This window comes from Vicugna pacos, chromosome 1 (assembly GCF_048564905.1).
Source record: "Vicugna pacos chromosome 1, VicPac4, whole genome shotgun sequence".
Lineage (NCBI taxonomy): Eukaryota > Metazoa > Chordata > Mammalia > Artiodactyla > Camelidae > Vicugna > Vicugna pacos.
The window spans coordinates 83,126,113-83,138,127 of record NC_132987.1 but is presented as its reverse complement, the minus strand read 5'-3'; the positions used below and the strand labels follow the sequence as shown (position 1 = coordinate 83,138,127).

The 12,015-nt window shown below is 39.0% G+C and overlaps 2 protein-coding genes and 1 long non-coding RNA gene across 11 annotated transcripts in view; 2 read left to right on the top strand and 1 right to left on the bottom strand.

Annotated features, from left to right (window-relative positions):
• Positions 1 to 12,015, top strand: part of LNP1 (leukemia NUP98 fusion partner 1) — a 311,204-nt gene that overhangs the window by 91,369 nt on the left and 207,820 nt on the right. The gene's annotated exons all lie outside the window — the stretch shown is intronic.
• TMEM45A (transmembrane protein 45A) overlaps positions 1 to 12,015 on the top strand; it is a 96,999-nt gene that overhangs the window by 45,053 nt on the left and 39,931 nt on the right. For 3 of the 9 annotated variants that reach the window (XM_072966575.1, XM_072966582.1, XM_072966600.1), the window contains exon 2: positions 4,232 to 4,353. The exons of the other annotated variants lie outside the window; for them this stretch is intronic. The gene's annotated coding sequence lies outside the window, so the exon portion shown is untranslated. The remainder of the gene's footprint in view (positions 1 to 4,231; positions 4,354 to 12,015) is intronic. 9 annotated transcript variants of the gene reach the window in all.
• On the bottom strand, positions 4,372 to 8,125 carry LOC140698034 (uncharacterized). The gene is made up of 3 exons (XR_012075419.1): positions 8,025 to 8,125; positions 7,657 to 7,848; positions 4,372 to 5,232 (listed from the first exon to the last, which is right to left on the bottom strand). It is a non-coding gene; the product is annotated as an uncharacterized lncRNA (long non-coding RNA).

Below are 12,015 nucleotides of genomic sequence, written 5' to 3'. Positions count from 1 at the left end.
TTCTTCCTTTTGTGGTTTGGTAATTTTCCTTTGTATTATCATGGATTTTATTTAATTTTTGTGACTCCCTTGTACATTTTTGACTTGTGGTTACCCTTTTTTGTAAATCTATTAACCTGTACCCGTTTTCATTAAACTGATAATAACATGATCTCAAACCCAACCTACTGTTAAAAAAAATTTTAAAAAGAAAGAAAAAAAATTCTATATTTCCCTGCCTCCCTCTCCCACTCTCAGTGATTTGTATGTCTTCTTTTATAATTTCGTGTTTTCTTTATTTGTAATTCATGAGTTATCACCTTTCCAGTTGTGAGTTTCTCATTTCTGTAGCATCCTGCTGCTTTTCTATTTAGAATAGCCCTTTCAATATTTCTTTTAGCATGGGTTTAGTGTTGCTAAACTCCTGCAGCTTTTTTTTTGTCTGTGAAACTCTCTATTTCTCCTTCTATCCTAAAGGATAGCCTTGCTGGATAAAGTATCCTAGGCTGCATCTTTTTTTCATTCAGGGCTTTGAATATATCTTGCCACTCCCTTCTGGCCTGTAGTGTCTGTGTAGAGAAATCAGCTGAGAGCCTTATGGGGGTTCCCTTGTAATTCACTCTTTGCTTTTCTCTTGCTGCCTTTAGAATCATTTCTTTATCCTTGACTCTGGCCATCTTGATTATGATATGTCTTGGTGTGGGTCTATTTGGATTCTTCCTGTTTGGGACCCTCTAAGCTTCCTGTACTTGGATATCTGATTCCTTCTTTAAGTTTGGGAAGTTTTCAGTCATGATTTCTTCAAAAACCTTTTCAATCCCCTTTGACCCTTCTTCCCCTTCTGGGACCCCTATTATGTGAAGATTGGGATGCTTTATATTATCCCATAGGTCCCTTATGCTATTATCATTATTTTTTATTTGCTTATCTTGTAGTTCTTCTGAATGGGTGCTTTCTGTTGCCCTGTCTTCTAGATCACTAATTCATTCCTCTGCATTAACTAGTCGGCTTTGCACAGCTATTAGATCATTCCTCATCTCTGTCAATGAGTTTACCCATTCTGCTTGGCTCTTCTTTATAGCTTCAATTTCATTTTTGACATATTTTATTTCTCTAAGCACTATCTCTTTTAATTCCTTCAGCAATTTGATCATTCCTTTTTTGAAATCTTGATCTAGTAGGCTATCGATGTCTATTTCATTGATCTTTCTTTCAAGGGATTCCTCTTGTTCTTTTAATTGGGAACGGTTTCTCTGCTTCTTCATCTTGCTCATACCTCTCTGGCACTGTGGTTTATGGAGTATCAGTTGTCTATTTTGGATTTTAAGGATTTTATCTATCTAATGCCTATTTAGGAATAGAACTTAGGAAAAAAAAAAGAAAGAAAAAAAGAGAAAAAAATAAGAGAGAGAGAGAAAGATTTTTAAAAGAAGGGAGAAAGAGGCTTTGAAAACAGTGTATAATGAATAATAGAAGAGCGGGTTGAAGCAGAGTATTAATCGGGTGGAGACGTCCTTTTAAAACCTTTAAAAAAAAAGGGGGGGTGGGGAGATGAATATATGTGTTTGAAGCCTGTGTCTAATCAATAACAGGACATCAAAACCCAAGAGAAATAGAAATGAATTAAGAAGTAAAAATTAAGAGAGTAATTGAAAATAGAACAGGTAAAAACAGATTAAAAAAAAAAAAAAGGGTTGTCGGTGTTCTCCTGGAGTCTGTGTGCTTTTAATGTGAAGTCCTTCTGTCTTCGTCCTGTTTTGGAAGCTCAGCTTGTTTTCAGAGGCCCTCCGTCGGCGCCCTGTTCTGTGCTGCTCCCAGCACCTGTCGGCAAGCAGATCGCGCCTCCTCCTAACATGGGGTCAGATGCAGCTCTCCTCTGCTGCGGGCGGGCGGGTCACTGCCCCTCCGGATGCCGCAGTCAGATGTTGCAGACTGGCCAGGCAGGAGGGCGGGTCGTGCCCCCTCCCAGCACCTCGGTCAGGGTTTGTGTTCCTGCGCGACAGTCGGGGGGGGGGGGGCTGCTCTCCCCCTGCCTGCACCGCAGGTAGCTCCGCTGCTCTGTGCGGCTGCGCGCTCTGCGCCTGTGCTCCGCCCTGGCCGGCGCTCCGCCCTGGTCGCGTCCAGTCCTTTATTTGATGGTTGTCTAGCAGTCAGCTATGGTTTTGTTGTAGTCGGGAGGAGAGGCGAGCTTGTGGTCCTGCCACTCCTCTATCTTGACCGGAAAAAATCAAGGCGAGTTACTTTAAAAGGAATAATTGTCTGTTATATTTGATTTGTGTTGGTTTTGTAGTTTTTTGCTTTTATTTAATTTGTAAATTTGTTTTATTTTTATAGTTGTCCAAATATATATTTTTACTATTTAAGAATGTTTACAATCAAAACAATTGAAGTCAACAAACTGGCTCTAAAAATTTTGTTTTTCCTTTTAAAATGTCTGCACATTACTCAAGTTTGAGAAACACTGCTTTATCCCATTCTGGCTTTCCTAGGGCTATTAGCTAATCCCACCTTCAGTGTAATTTGTCTGGTTAAGGAGTGACCTTCTGCTGAGGGTATTTGGAGTCTAATGGTGTGTATCTAAATACCAGTGCCCTGAAACTCTCAAGGAAAAAGAGCTTTATTGGGGAGAGGGTGTTTCAGTCCAAATTCCCCTCAGGGTGCACTTTTGGTGGGTGACTGCCATGGTTTGTGATTTAACCCTTGTATAACTGGATGGTGAGTGACATTCTTTTCTTCTCCCTCTCCTCCTCCTCCTTCTTTGTTCAAAAAAAAAAAAAAGAAAGAAAAAAGAAAGGAAGGAAGGAAGGAAGGAAGGAAGGAAGGAAGGGGAAATTCCCAGGCCTCACTTGCAAAGATTCTGATTTAACTGGTCTGGGTAGGGACAAGGAAGGTAGGGATTGGACACAGTAAGGATTTTTATGGCTCCTCAGTTGTTTTGCAGGGGCAGCCAGACTGAGACCCACTGCCCTGGTGGGCAGCTAAACCTCAATCACTGTCCTTGGCTTCTAGAATTCCTCCCCTTTGCATAGTCCACCACAACTTTCCCACCCCCAGCTCCAGCCTTTCTGATTGTTTCTTCTCACTCATCCCAGCACGAGGAGACCTGTGATGCTGCTCCCAGTGCTGCCCTTTCCTGGGCACATCAGGATGAACACTCCTGGAGCCCATTCAAGCCAGGCAGGGCAGCACAGACCATGCTGGTAGAGAGCCTCCCAGTCTCACTTTTCATACCCGAGACACACAGATGTTGTTTTGGGTTCCTGCCCAAGGAGGAATGAGATACCCCTCTGGAGAGATTTGAGGCATTTAAAACAAGTGCATCTTCTTGTAGTAACTTATGGTGAAAAAGAATACCAAAATGAATATATGCATGTTCATGTATGACTAAAGTATTCTGCTGTTCACCAGAAATTGACATAACATTGTAAACTGACCATGTTTCAATAAAAAAGTGTATATATATATATATATATATGTATATATGTATGTGTGTGTATATATATATGTGTGTATATACATACACATAAAACAAATACAACCTATAACATTTATGTGGTATTCACTGTGTGGCAAGAACTTGACTTATGTTCTGTCAGCTTCTCCTCAGCTTCATAAGGGTTCTATTAATACCATCATTCCCATTTTGTAGAAGAAGAAATTGAGGCAAAGTTAAATAACATGCCTCAGGTTAAGCACATAGTGTAGAGGTGGACTTTGGGGGCAAGCAGTCTGATTCCAGAATCTGGGCTCTTAATTACCTAGGTGGAATTAAAAAATGCTGATACCTGGGCAGCTTACCCAGACTAACTGGAGCAGAATCTCTTGGAATTGGGGTCCAGGCATGAGTTATTTTTTATGAGCTCTTCAGAGGAGCCAGGACTGAGAAGTGGACGACACTAAGCCCTTGAGTCTCCCTCAGTGACTTGGAGCCTGAGAGTCTGAAGATGGCTCCTTCTATACCTGTTCTCTTCTTCCCAATGTCAGTGATTTTCAAAGTTTTTATTTTTATGATTGTCAGAGGCCCTCCTTCCAACTGGCACTTCTAAGGGGGTCTGGTAAGATGAAGAATAGTCCCCAAAAGATGGCCATGATCCAACCTCCAGAAACTGAGAATGTGTTACCTTACAGGTGTAGAAGAGGCAAAACTTGACCTTCACAGAGTTTAGGTTTTCAACTGGGACTTTTAAATGAAAGGAAAGTTTAACAGGAGGAAAAATTAACGTGTTTTTGTTTTTGTTTTTAACACATGCAGTGCATATTATGCCAAAGAAACCTCAGTGAAAGTCAAAGCAGCAGCTTAGAATTCTGGCTTATATAGCATCTTCATCAAAGAATGATACATTTGAAGAGAAATGGAAGGACAAAGAAAACAGGGTAAGCTTCCAAGGGCAGCAGAGGTTAAACATATGGAAGGGAACGAATGGGGAAAGGTTGCTTGCAGATTCCTCGTGCCACCTCTGGGCTGATAAGAATCTGTCTCCAGTGAAAGAATGTACATCCTGCCTCTAGATAGAATCAGAGAAGATACAGAGAGCTTTTCCTGTATTTCCTGCTTTTTAATTGCCTGCAGCTCAAAATAATTTTTATGTCAAAGAGGCATGTTTTGGGAATGACATAATCTTGTTTCCTTTAGTTCCCAGTTGGAAGTGATTTTTAGAAAGTGTCACATATTAAAAGCTGAGTTGGTAGCTGTGGAGAGATTTGAGTTAGAAGCTGTGAGATAGGAGCTCAGCAAAAGGGGAGAAAAACATAGTTGGAACAAGCAGAAAAGGATGAATTTAAGTACATGTCCCCTATCTGATTGAATCAGCCTCTTAATCTGGGACTAGGTCAAGCTAGTTCAACAGTTGGGTCTCATTCCAGGTGTTGTTGTGGATGGGTTTCCACCTACGTTAAGCTACTATGTGGTACTTATAATCAAGGATTTGATAAGAGGCATTTCTATGGAAACAGAAGAAAAACAAAGTTAATAGGTTGGAGCAGACTCTAAATCAGGTTTTGAATTCAGATGGCACTCAGCCAAGAAGATTTGTAGATATTGGGCTCAAAGGATCTGTAGCAGTGCGAAAGTCTCTGGCGATGTTATCAGATGTTCCAGTGAATGTTCTGAGTGGCCCTCAAGGCAACAGGCACAAGAGTTGTCCATACGTGAGCTGTCGTGGGTTTCCTGTTTATATCAGGTGGTCCACCTTCAGCTTACAAGGCTTTGGGGAAAAGGGCAGTTTTATTTCTCAGTGATTCCAAGTCAGAAGACTGGGAGAAAAATTGGAAATGTTAGTTTGGAGAGTTGTAGTCAGATACTGGAGGAAACTGGAAGGATTCGGGATCCCCTCCAGTTCACAGATAAATAACAAATATTTAATTGAAACAAAGCAAAGATAATCACAGTGAGACTAATTCGTTTACAAAATTAGCCTAGTCTCATTAAACTTGGTCTGATTTTTTTACATAAATGCAACAAGAATGGTGATTGGTCATGTAAGCTCTTTTAAATCTGTTTTGCTAGAATTTTCACTAAAAAATATGAGATTATTCTGGAAGCCACACCTAAGACTCACTTGTAATGCCTATACATTGAGTAAATTCCTCTTTTTCTTGAGATCTCTAAAATCATGAGACTCTAGGTCTGCCAGGAAGTGACCTTCCACACTCATCAGTAAAGCTGGCAACCCTATAAACCAGAGACCAGATTGTCTTTTTGAAGGGAGGCTTTATTGGCTCCATAAAGTCAACCTTAGTTCCTTAAAACTGTTGGGTCATATCTGAGTCCATGCACATTATTCTCAAATGTAACATTCCAGTCAATCTTGGTAATAAAACCAGTATTTCCCACTGTGTCCTGTTATAAGGAAAACAGATTCTCACTGGATTTATGCAAATAACTAGATTGCATGAAAATAAGAATACTCAGTAAGAGCTTCTCCCTACCTGATCTTAAGGGAGAAGGTAGGGAGAAAATTCTGTTTACAAAGTTATAATTTACCAAATTGCTGTAAGTTATAGACGGCTCAATAGAAAATAGAAAAAATTTTTCTTAAATCTGGAAAAATGTAACTTTAACAAACCAGCAATGTTTCAAAGAAAAAAGTCATAAAAATTATAGTCATTCTCATCAGTTGAGATCTGATGAGAGTTCGTTATAATATAATAATTGACAATGAAATTTGGTTATTTCTGTGACATGCAACATTTTAAGATGATAACTGGAATTATGACTGATAACATCATACTAGGGCATGTCAAATTTATATGATTTCTGACTATTTATAATAGTAACATATACCCATACAAATATAACTTAAAGAAGGTTTAGCATTACTTCTTATTCCCATGTAATTTAACAAATCAAATAAGCATAATTAATTTAACATTTCTCTTTGTATAAGGAGAGAGAACAAATCCTTTGAAAATTTCCAGGTGCCTCTGGAAAATCCCAAAGTTGTTTCCAAATAAAATAGACTTCATTTAGAATTTGATTTTGAGAAACTTGTAAAAAATGTCAAAAGGTTTCAAACACTTGATTTAATCAGATCACAGATCACTATGAAGTAATAGTTATCTATCCAACCAAAGTGACAATGAAAAGATTTCAAAGGCAAATCCAGGAAGTTACATGTTGTAAAACAAAAACAAAAACAAAAACAAAAACCTTAGCTCTCTTAATATTGAGAAGACTCAGTTTTTCTTCAGTGATTGAAAACCTGATAAAGACAGCATGAAGCACAGGAAATATTTTGATAAGACAGATTTTTTCTAGGCAGATTTCCTAGAAGGTAAGAAATTATTATTAAGGGCAGACCAATAATCCAAAGAGACTTTGTCCTCTTAACAGAGAAAGAAAATTAAATTTTAGTTTTACTTAAGCATACTTTTGATATTAAATCTTGTAATAAACTCATTCAATTTTAGCCAACTTGACTACACAGGATTTTCTTTCTCCCTCTTTCTATTCCAAACTTCCTACATCTATCTAGTTTTTATCCTTTATTTTCTCTCTCTTCCTCTTCTTTATTATTCTGAAACAAAGGCCTGGTTACAGAGTAAAGAACAATAAAACAGCCTTGTTTTATATTCTTAGGACCTTGCTAAAACCAGTTTCTAGATTCCAATATGACATTTGTTTAAAATGAGGGCTCTCTAAAATATCCTTTTAGATATAAAAGTCCAAATCTTTAAAGGTGTACCTATTGTAATGTGACTGTAACTAAACAAATAAGCCTTTTAAGGGCTTAAAACCAATAAATCTTCTATGGCTTAACCATGGACACAAGAAGTGTCCCCAAAGAGGGTACAAAAGATGCAGTTCCCTCTCGAGATCTAAAGTTTCTTCCCAAAGATTCTCTAAGAAAGTGAAGACCTTTGTTATGATAGAGTGAAGAAGCTCTGAGTTCTCACAGAGCGAGATGCCTGAAATTGCCTTAATCTGTGTTACCCAAGGGGTTACACTGAAAATTTCCCAGCACAAATAGGACAAGTAAGGGAGAGATGATGAAGGCCCTTTTATGGCTTCCTTATGACAAACACCACAAAAGACAGAGACCAGGAAAATAATGACTATTCCTCAGAGGCTGTGGGTACCCCAAACCAAATCCACAGAGTCACAATTCAAAGAACGAATGTTTACAGATATTTCTTTGGAAAAACATTTGGAAGGAAAGGGATAAGGGAAATTTTTACCTTCTCATCCAGGCATTCCAGAGAAATCTGAGAGAGCTGACTTTGATAAGAATTCTTTTCATTGCTGGCTTTTTGTCCCAGGGTGCCATGTGCAGGGTCCAGAGAGAGCAGGGCATCCCAGCTGACTCCATGTGGGTCACCAGAAACAAGGCTAGGCAAAACTTCACTCCTCTTAGGTTTTCAGCTGGGACTCTGTGACAAAAGACAGATTAACAAGAGAAAAACAGTTTGTTAACTCATGTATTGCATATCATGTGGGAGAAACCTCAGTGAAAAGTAATTCAGAGTAGCAGCTTAGAACTGCCGGCTTATAGAGCATCTTAAACGAAGAACAGTAAATGTGTAGAGATGTTACGGAAACGACACACCAGCCAAGAAACAAGCACCACTCGGAGGGTTGGAGTACTCAGATGTAGTACACCGGCGGGCTCAGAGGGGCTTCTGCTCCGAAGCTCTGAGCACCTCCAAGACGTGTGCGTGAGGTTTTATACGGTAAAGTACAAGCTTGGGGTATTTGGCCAATAGGCATGGAACAGCTTTAGCAGCATCATTATCACAAAAGTGGAGGCGGGGAGGCAGCAAACCAACATTCCAAAGCCAGATATATCTCTTTGAAAATCCAGCTGGCTAGCAAAAAAACATGAACAGCAAACCAACACTAATTAACTCAGATTTACAAGTTAGTCCAGCAGAACTTAGATCAGTATTCAGATACTTAGATTTGTGTGTTATCTTGTTAGCCCAGCCCAGCTTTTCTTTCACATTTTTAGACTTATGAGTTATCTTGTTAGACCAACTCAGCTTTTCTTTCACATTCTTAGACTTGTGAATTATCTTGTTAGACCTGCCCGGCTTTTCCTTCACATTCCCTCCTCTTGATGCTTTCACAACCCTAGTTGGAGTAAGCATCATCACTTAACTGTTGCAGGGACTCATAATTGGAGGCTAACATCTGAAGTTTTATAGCCTCTATCCGCTCACTGACAAAGCAGGTCAGGAAGTTTAGGACACAGGGCCCAAATAGCAGAACTGCAAAAATCAGGAGCAAGGGACCTATGAACGGTGCCAGCCAGGAGGTCCAGCCCCAGAGGCCTGTCCATGGGCTCTTATCTAAAATATATTTTCTCTTTTTCACTCGGTCTTGTAACTCTTGAACCATCCTTCTGACAATTCCTGATTGATTGCCATAAAAACAGCACTCTTCGTTTCGGAAGAGGCAGAGTTCCCCCTCTTTGGCCATGAGTAGGTCCAGACCCCTCCTGTTTTGTAAGACCACCTCGGCCAGAAAGTCAATCTGATTTTGCAGAGCTCCCAGGGTTTCTGGTATTCATTGGAGATCATGGCTGAATTCACCTGCAAGCTTCACAGGGAAATGACAGGACAAAGAGAGGTAGTTCAGGCTTCTGAGGGTGGCATACTGTGGGGAGAAGAACATGTAGGAGGGAACTAGTGTCTAAGGTTTGTTGGCAGATTCCCCTGGTGCCATCTCTGGGCTGATAAGAATCTGTCTCCAGTAGAAAGAGACAGAAACTGAGAGGATGGAGAGAGATTCCCCTGAGTTTGCTGCTTCTTAATCACCTTCAGCTCAAAATATTTTTTCTGTTGGAGTGACATATTTGGCTTTCTTTCACATGGTAAAAGAGATTTGAAGATTTGATTAAAGTTAAGGATTTGGCGATGAGGAGATTACACTGGATTATCCGGGCCAACCCAATGTAATCGTAAGGGTCCTTATAAGAGGGAGGCAGGATGATTAAAGTTAGTTGCAACAATAAGTACTTTATCTTTCTGGAAAAAGTGCACCTAATATTGTTTAGACTTATTTTGATATAATAGTTAACAGCTAAACTCGTTAACATTTCTCTTTTCCCAAAGAGAAAAGGAAGACTTCTTTTTATGTCAAAGGGATTTGACCCAGGGTCTTCTAAACCAAGACTTCTTAGTTGGGGAAGGGGATATGATTTTGCCCCTCAGGGGACCTTTATCAGTATTTGTAGATATCTTTGATTGTCACAACCAGGAGAAAAGTGCTGGCAGAATCTAGTAGGCAGAGGCCAGAGATGTTGCTAAACATTTTAGAAAGCTCAGGTCAGCCTCACATAACAAAGAATTATCAGGTCCAAAATGTCAATAGTGCCCCTGTTGAGAAATTTTGCTCTGGACCAGTGTTTCCAGTTTTTAATGTGCATATGAGTCACCTGGGGATCTGGCAAAAATGAGGATTCTGATTGCACCTCATGTCCCCACAGTAGAACTGGGCTACCGAGTGTTCTCTGTAGATAGGCATCTAGGTGCCACTAGAGCTCTTGACAATAGCAACTCTAGATGGTGTGATGAAAATGAATGTGTCAACACTGTAGTTTCAGGTGGTCACTGAACTTCCTATGTTGCTTAGGAGTCTGGGCCACTGGGTGCCTGCACCTCTGCTCTGAACCAGAGTGATGTAGCTTCCCCTTCTGGGCAGGGAGTAGGGAATGGAATATTGAGTTTGGAAGTCATGTTTTTGTGGAAGCAGTTTATCCAGACTGATGAATATTCTGCATCTTCCCTGGACCCTCCAAGGGATTCAAGTTGGCCCTCAGGCAGGGTTAACAGAGAGTGAGATTCGTATGTCACCAGAATGAGTTTTTGAAGAACTTGGAGGAGTCCCCTTTTCTGGACATCTTTAAAAATTCCTGTATTCTGGAAGGGTTTAAGGGTTCTGATGCATATCTCTGTTCGTTTGTTCTTTCTTCCTTCCTTTCTTTCTTTCTTTTTCTTTCCTCTCTTTGTCTCTTTCTTTTTCTCTTTCTTTCTCTCTTTCTTTTTCTTTCTTTCTTTCTCTCTCTCTTTCTTTCTTTCTTTCTTTCTTTCCTTTTCTTTCTTTCTTTCTTTCTCTTTCTTTCTTTCTTTCTTTCTTTCTTTCTTTCTTTCTTTCTTTCTTTCTTTCTTTCTTTCTTTCTTTCTTTCTTCCTTCCTTCCTTCCTTCCTTCCTTCCTTCCCTCCTTCCTTCTTTCTTTCTTATCTTTCTTCCTTTCTTTCTTTTTCTTTCCTCTCTTTCTTTTTCTCTTTCTTTCTCTCTTTCTCTTTCTTTCTTTCTTTCTTTCTTTCTTTCTTTCTTTCTTTCTTTCTTCCTTCCTTCCTTCCTTCCTTCCTTCCTTTCTTTCTTTCTTCCTTCCTTCCCTCCTTCCTTCTTTCTTTCTTTCTCTTTCTTTCTTATCTTTCTTCCTTTCTTTCTTCCTTTCTTTCTTTCTCTTTCTTTCCTCTCTTTCTCTCTTTCTTTTTCTCTTTCTTTCTCTCTTTCTTTTTCTCTTTCTTTCTTTCTTTCTTTCTTTCTTTCTTTCTTTCTTTCTTTCTTTCTTTCTTTCTTTCCTTTTCTTTCTTTCTTTCCCTTTCTTTCTTTCTTCCTTCCTTCCTTCCTTCCTTCCTTCCTTCCTTCCTTCCTTCCTTCCTTCCTTTCTTTCTCCTCAAAATATTCAGTTACTTCTTATTGTTCATGGAATAAAGTTTAAACTTCTTAACCTGGCATTTAAGGTCCTTTATTATCTGGCTATAAAGACTCTCCTAGTTTTTTTTTTTTTTAAAGAAAAAAAATTTTAAGGGGAGGGTGTAGCTCAGTGGTAGAGTGCACACTTAGCATGTGTGAGGTCCAGGGTTCAATCCCCAGTACCCCCATTAAAATAAATAAATAAAATTAATTATTTCTCCCCCCAAAATAAATAAAAATTAAAAGAAAAAGAAAATATTTTTAAAAAATCTGAAAAGTAGCAAACTAGGAATAGAGAGAGAACTTCCTCAGTTTGATACAGAATATCTACACAAAACCTGCAGTTAACATTGTGCTTAATAGTGAAGAACTAAATGCTTTCTCTCCATGATTGGGAACAAGGCAAGGTTGTCCCTTTTCACCACTCCCATTCAATACCATACTGGAAGTTCTAGGTAATGCAGCCATATAAGGAAAGGAAATACAAAGCATACAGATTGGGAAGGAAGAAATAAAACTGTCTTTGTTAGCAGATGCTATAATTGTCTATGTAGAAAGTCCCAAAGAATGAACCAAAAAACTCTGGAACTAGTAAGTGATTATAGTTGCAAGATATAAGGTTAATATATGGAAGCCAAGTGCTCTCCTATATATCAGCAATGAACAATTGGAGTTTGAAATTAAAAACATAATACTGTTTGCATTAGCACCAAAAAGAGAAAAGAAAAGAAATATAAGTTTAAGAAAATATGTACAAGATTTAGATGAAGAAAACTACAAACCTCTAATGAAAGAAATCAAAGAAGATCCACATAAATGGGGAGATATTCCATGCTTATGGATTGGATAAATCAACATGGTTACCTTGTCAGTTCTTCCCCACTTGATCTGTA